The sequence below is a fragment of the Fringilla coelebs genome, assembly GCF_963513975.1.
Source record: "Fringilla coelebs genome assembly, chromosome: 12".
NCBI classification, from domain to species: domain Eukaryota; kingdom Metazoa; phylum Chordata; class Aves; order Passeriformes; family Fringillidae; genus Fringilla; species Fringilla coelebs.
In genome coordinates, this window is record NC_140038.1 from 11,790,410 (window position 1) to 11,796,409 (window position 6,000).

A 6,000-nucleotide genomic window follows, 5' to 3' on the forward strand; every position below is an offset into this window, starting at 1 on the left:
GAGATTAGAGGGAAACAGAACTTACTACTTAAGTAGTTTAAAATCCTGAACACACTGATGATGTTCTCTTCACCAACCCAGCAATGCTACAAACACTCAGGAAGCAAGGCAATGAGAAAAGCCTGTAATTATTGGCTGCAGCTGTTTGCCCCAGCCAGTCTCCTGCCTTTGATAGCCAGTGTCACAGAATCATAGAATGCTTTGGGTAAGAAAGAACCTAAATATTACCTAGTTCAAACCCCTGACCATGGGCAAAGACACCTTCCACTAGACGAGGCTGTTCAGTGTCCCATCCAAAACTGGTATATACACCAGCATGAGTATCTGGTGATGATCTGCAAATGATTGCAGAATAAAAGACAGTCTGAATTCATTGACAAGGAACTAGTAGGGAGAGTTCATTTCAAAGTCTGCCTGTGCTCTACTGGAGCTGCTAATCTACTCTTTAGTAATCTGTTTTCTGAAAAGAGTTTTCTAAATGTTAAACCACAATATCTAAGCTAGAAAGTTATTTTACAATAGATCATCCTTCTCTGAATATCCCAGTACCAGCAATCATTCATATTATATGATTTGCATAGTAATCAGTGAGGAATGTAGTTCTAGAACTTTTTTTCTCCAACTAGCTGTTGCATTCACTACATAATTTTATCTTTTTCATATGAAAATGCTTATGATTTCATCTCGAATGAATTTATTGAGTCTGCAACGAAAACTCATCTTAGTGTTATATATTAAAAAACTAATTTTGGAAGAGGCAATTATTTAACAGCATTGGACTGCCGCTCTCTGGGACAGAGAGGTTTTTATTGCTTGAGGTGAGCAAGTAAACACATTAAGCTTCCCAAATCAGGCAGAGACAACAGGACTACAAAGGTTTCATGTACTTATTGTGGACTTCATCAAATATGTTTCTTTCTTTTTAATCCTTCACTGTATTACAGTTTGCCATTGCCTCTTCTGAGCTACCACCAAGACACATTTCATATGCATGTTCATAAGCCATTTAGTTGTTTGAGCTCCTCAAGCTCCCAGTGCCATAAGCACAGCTCACCTTTTCCCACCCATGTTAACTGGGTTAATCATGCTATCCACCGATGTTGACTGTTCTGTCTTTATGTCTTGAAGATAAGTTGAGACAAAAAAGTGAAACCAAGTCCTAGAACAGATTGTAGACACACAGTCTCCTTCTGCTAGCTCTGCAAAAGAGAATAAGCAAGTGCTGTTTGTTTTGTGCTTATACCTGAACATGCAGTACAGAATTAATAGATCAATTTACATTCTTATAATTCATGAAAAGAAATTTGTCTTCACGCCACCTGCTTCTTCTGACCTGAAGGGACCAGGTCCTGGGGAAAAGTGTGAAGGATTTCACATGATAAGCTGATTGGCATTGTTTTGGGCACTGTTTCATTCTTTAGAGCACTGATTCTTAGGCCATGTACTGTCAGCAATCACTGAAATGACTGTAAAATTCAGAAGGAAACTGTACAGTCAAAGGAGCAAAAGGGGAAATAAAAATAATGGCTTGATTTTCAGAATCCAACTTGATATGTATTTGGCTCTAAGTAAAAACCTCTATGGTATCACACCACAAAGTGGTTGAATGATTTTTTTTAAATAAGACATTTATACCACTTTAGAGGGGGAAAATAAGTAAGATACAATTTTTCCAATTAGCTTCTATAATGAAAAAGAGGAATGGAAAGGAACCTCTTGTATAGTATTAAGGTTGAAATTATGTCAAGTCCTCTTCAGTGGAACTTTTTCCACAGTGACTATACACCATGAGCTAACCTTTATACTCACTGTTGCTTTCTCTATATATGTACTTAAATGTGTTCTAGTAAAAGTGCAAAGCCCAAAGCCAATGGTCATCCTCAACCAGACTAAAGCAAGAGCTAAATGTCAACCAGCTGCTGAGCTCATAAATGCCTTTGAGGAAGAAAGGTAGAGAAGGAGAGGCTGGATTTGTTGCCACCCAAATGAAAACAAGCAGGATGAGCTTCACCTGTATTAGACTGCAGCAAATAGGAAGGGGCTGCTACTGAATGTCATTGTGGGGACTAGACTTGACTGAATCTTGGCTCTTCCTAGACATAAAAGTCTTGCCTTTAGGGTGGCAGACTGCTCTTATTTCAGATTTGAACTGCCACCTCAATATTAGTGTTGAAAGAGCTCCATATATCAGAAATTGCACAGCACAGTTTAGAGATGAGTTTACCTGTGATAAGTGGAAGGGCAACTCTAAAGTAGCTGTCAAAGAAAAGAATATTGTTTAAATTAAAAAATGGGGGAAACCTTTCAGTCAGCTTAGCAAAAAATAAGGTATGGAAGAGTTGGCAAAACCAGAAACCAGTGGAATAGTTCTTACATAACAGCAAATAACTTCTTTAGTTGATCTTGTTAATTTACTCAGGTAGATGGTAAAATGTTGTCCCTAGAGGTTGTGTGCAGGGGTGATAGGAAAGTGTAAGAGGAGGAGGCAGTTAAATGGTTGTAAAAGGGGTGGGCATAATATGACACAGTGCCAAGTCCAGCTAATGAAACTGCCTGAATTTATAGCTGGATAAAATATATTAACTTATGGGTCATTTGAGTTCTCAAGTGACAGGTCAGATCTGTGGAGTGGCAAGCACAGCATAATTATTGAAAGAAGCATTGGCAAACTTGTTGCCCTTATGTTTAGTAACATTCGATTTTATAAGCAGTTCTGGATGATAGCAAGCGCCTGTTCTGTCTATTAAATGCACACAAAGAAGTGACTCTGGAGGCTGGATTACTGGCACCAGGTCGAGGCATTACTGGGTGGGTGGGACATCTCTCCATCTCCATACATAACAATTTTTATTTGTATGTTACTTATGCTCTGACCCTCTGGGAGCTCAGAGCAAAATTCCAGTGACCTATGAAATTCTGCTTCTGAGCCAAAGTATCTGCACAGCACCCATCTCACACCCAGGCCTGTCAGTACTGCCAAAGTGATATTCTCATATCTATCAGAGCACATCCATCAGAGCAGGCTCAGCTAAGGAAGCACCAGGGCTCTTCTCTGCTCTTTGTTTTCCTTTCCTCTGCTGGAGCTGAGGATGGCTGTGTTGAACATGGGTGAGATCCCAGGGGTACTTTGAGGATTCAGGGTAAAATCTTGTTCCAGAGAAATGAATGTGAGTTTTGCCATTGACTTTGGTGGGGCCGGACTTCATTCATAAAGTGCTGACTGTTTTAATAGATTTACCAGCCCTGCAGGCAGCCCATGCAGAAGTGTAATAGATCTTGCACTCTTGCTTCTAGAAATGAATCCCCTGGCTCAGCCAAGGTCTGCAGAGAGCAGCTTCACTGTGCCAAGCCCTTCATCTGGGAAACCTACCAAGCCAGTATTGCACTGTAAGTTTGCAGCTTAGTGGGACTGACTTGTGCCTCCACCACAGGAATATAACTACACGTGCTGGAGGTGTAGCCCAGGTGGTTCTGCCTCACAGTGGGCTGGGCCCTCAAGCAATAGCAGCAAGGGTGGACTTTGCCAGTTTGCACCATGGCCAAGCTGGCCTCAGCAGCCTCAGCACAAAGTTGGCTGAAGCCACCATCCAAGCTAGCAGCTGCAGAAGCAGAGGGATGGAGCCTGGCTTGTTATAGGGCCAGGTCCCTGCTGCAGTAGCCAGCAGTGACCCTGTGCTAAAGCTGCAGAGAGGACTGTGGTCTGAGTGCTGCCTGCCATTTGTCCTGCTGCCTTGGCATGATGGCACCTTTTTAAAAAAAGAAAAAGAGGAGAGAGGGAATCCTGCTCCATTGTCTTACTGCAAGTGGAAAAGGGCTGAACTAATTCAAACCAAACTCCAAACAGAAACTCCTCCCAGGCAGAGACATTTTTCTGTCAAGTTTCAGCCCTGGGAGAATTTTTACAGCTGAGCAATAAACTCTTGAAACAGAGGTTAAGGCCTCACTAGCTCCAGGCTTTTAATACAAGAAGCAGCACAGACCAATGGGTACTCAATGTGTAGGAATGTGTCAGACTGAAGGAAGGCTGGATGTACTGGGGAAAGGAGGGGGTTAATTACCATAATTGCCCAACAAACATTTCCTAATATTGTCACTTTTTACCCAGAAGTTACAATTTCTGTTACTATAGAAGCAAGATGTTGATACTGGATTCATTTTCTGGGTTTTATTCCTTTTTGTCATTTTTCCCATGAACTAATAAGCCACAGTGGATTTGAAAGTATGAGCAAATGTGAACACTATACAAAGCACTTTTATGTTCTATTGACATTTTCTTCCCACCCTAATAATTTAGAGCTGTTAACATAAAAAAAATTAAGATGATCATACTTCCCATCACTTTCATTTCCCATATTTATGAAGGAAGAATTGTGAGTAATTTCCCATAGTTATTGTTTGCAGCACAACACATGGTCTCAATTACTGGGATAAGAAACATAGCGAGGGTATTGGTGAGGATAAATGATTTATCTGTGCATTTCATTCAAAATTCATTTTCCATGCCATAGTTTATATTACTTTGATCAACATCATCTTTCTTGTTTGACTTTATAAACATAATTCAACTATTCTGAGCAGGACCTTGGGTCACAAGAGATCAGTTTGCTGACATATTTCTGGAGCAGTGAAGCATAAGCAGAGTGATCCTGCACCAAACCTACTTTCTGAAAAGGTATCTACCCAAGAAGGGCAGATTTGGACAAACCTAGAGTAATGGAACAGAAAACAACCCCTGGATTTGACTTTTGTTCTCATTTCTAAGTAAATAAAAAGGGACAACAGCTAGTGTCAGGATCCATCCCCACATAGAACATAATTCCATGCATTAATTTGTATTTTCTTTCTGGCACTTGGAGGTCCTTCACTCTTTGAAAATGCCTTTCTGCATTAATGACCTGAGTGGTTGCAGGCCCATGGCTGATGTCTCTGCATGGGAGCTGTCTCCAGGCAGCTCTGTGACAGCCCTAGGGCACTTGGCTCCTGCTGCTCAAGGAGAGGCAGGTACCATTGGCATGTGACTTGCTGAACCAGCACATGCTATAAAGAGGCAGCTTTAGCACAGATCACACCAGCTCAGATGTGGCAGAATAAGTGGATTTATCATCCAGGGCTGGATTATTGCTGTAGATTTGAAGAGTGTGTCTGGTGGGGACAGGCTGGTGGCACTGCTGAGACTAGCAGCAAATGATGTTTGGTTAATTGCAGATTTTGTAGGGTGGGGGTTCAGCTGACACCAAAGACAGCATTATTTTCTTATTTTGTTATCCCGCCTTCCCAACTGGTGCTCAAAGACAATGTTCAGCTGCTTCTCTTGTAGGACTGCTCTTTGTTAGACATTGTGCAGAACATGAGATATTTAATGCTTAGAGGGTGGATGGGGAGGTGCCCCTGCATAAATCCTTCACCAATTCTCTATTTCTTAAATAAATTCCAGGCTGGTCTGTGGGGAACTCAAGACTGTGGTGTTTGTTAGCGCAAATGAGCCCAACACAAATAGTTGGTCTTTTTGACCAGAGGGTTGTGCAACTCCAGTGGACTTGGCCTTCAACCCAGGCCTGGCAGCCACATTGGGACCCACAATTTCCTCCCATGGTTTTATCTGTGCTGCAGAAAACACTTTTGTTCTCAGGATATTTTGGAATATAGGAGTGTGGAGTTTGCCTGTGTATGGGTCACAACATGATCTGTAGTAAATTCAGTCTCCTAAATGACATAATCATATTATAGGGCAAATGTATAACAGACAAATTCACACAGAGCTGGTTTTGTTGAAGAGTGAACTTTCAAATGACAGTTCTGCTTCCTGGTTCCTTACCCTTGCTCTGAGCACATGTGTAGTGGATTTTCTCAGCCTTTTTTTCTCCCTTCCATTTTTGGGTGCTGCTTTCAGTCTTAAACCATGAAACACACATGGTTTAAAGATAAAGACCAGGTCCCTTCAGGACCTCCAGCCATCCTTCACTGAAACTTTTCCATGGCATACAGCAGCTCTCATGGCCT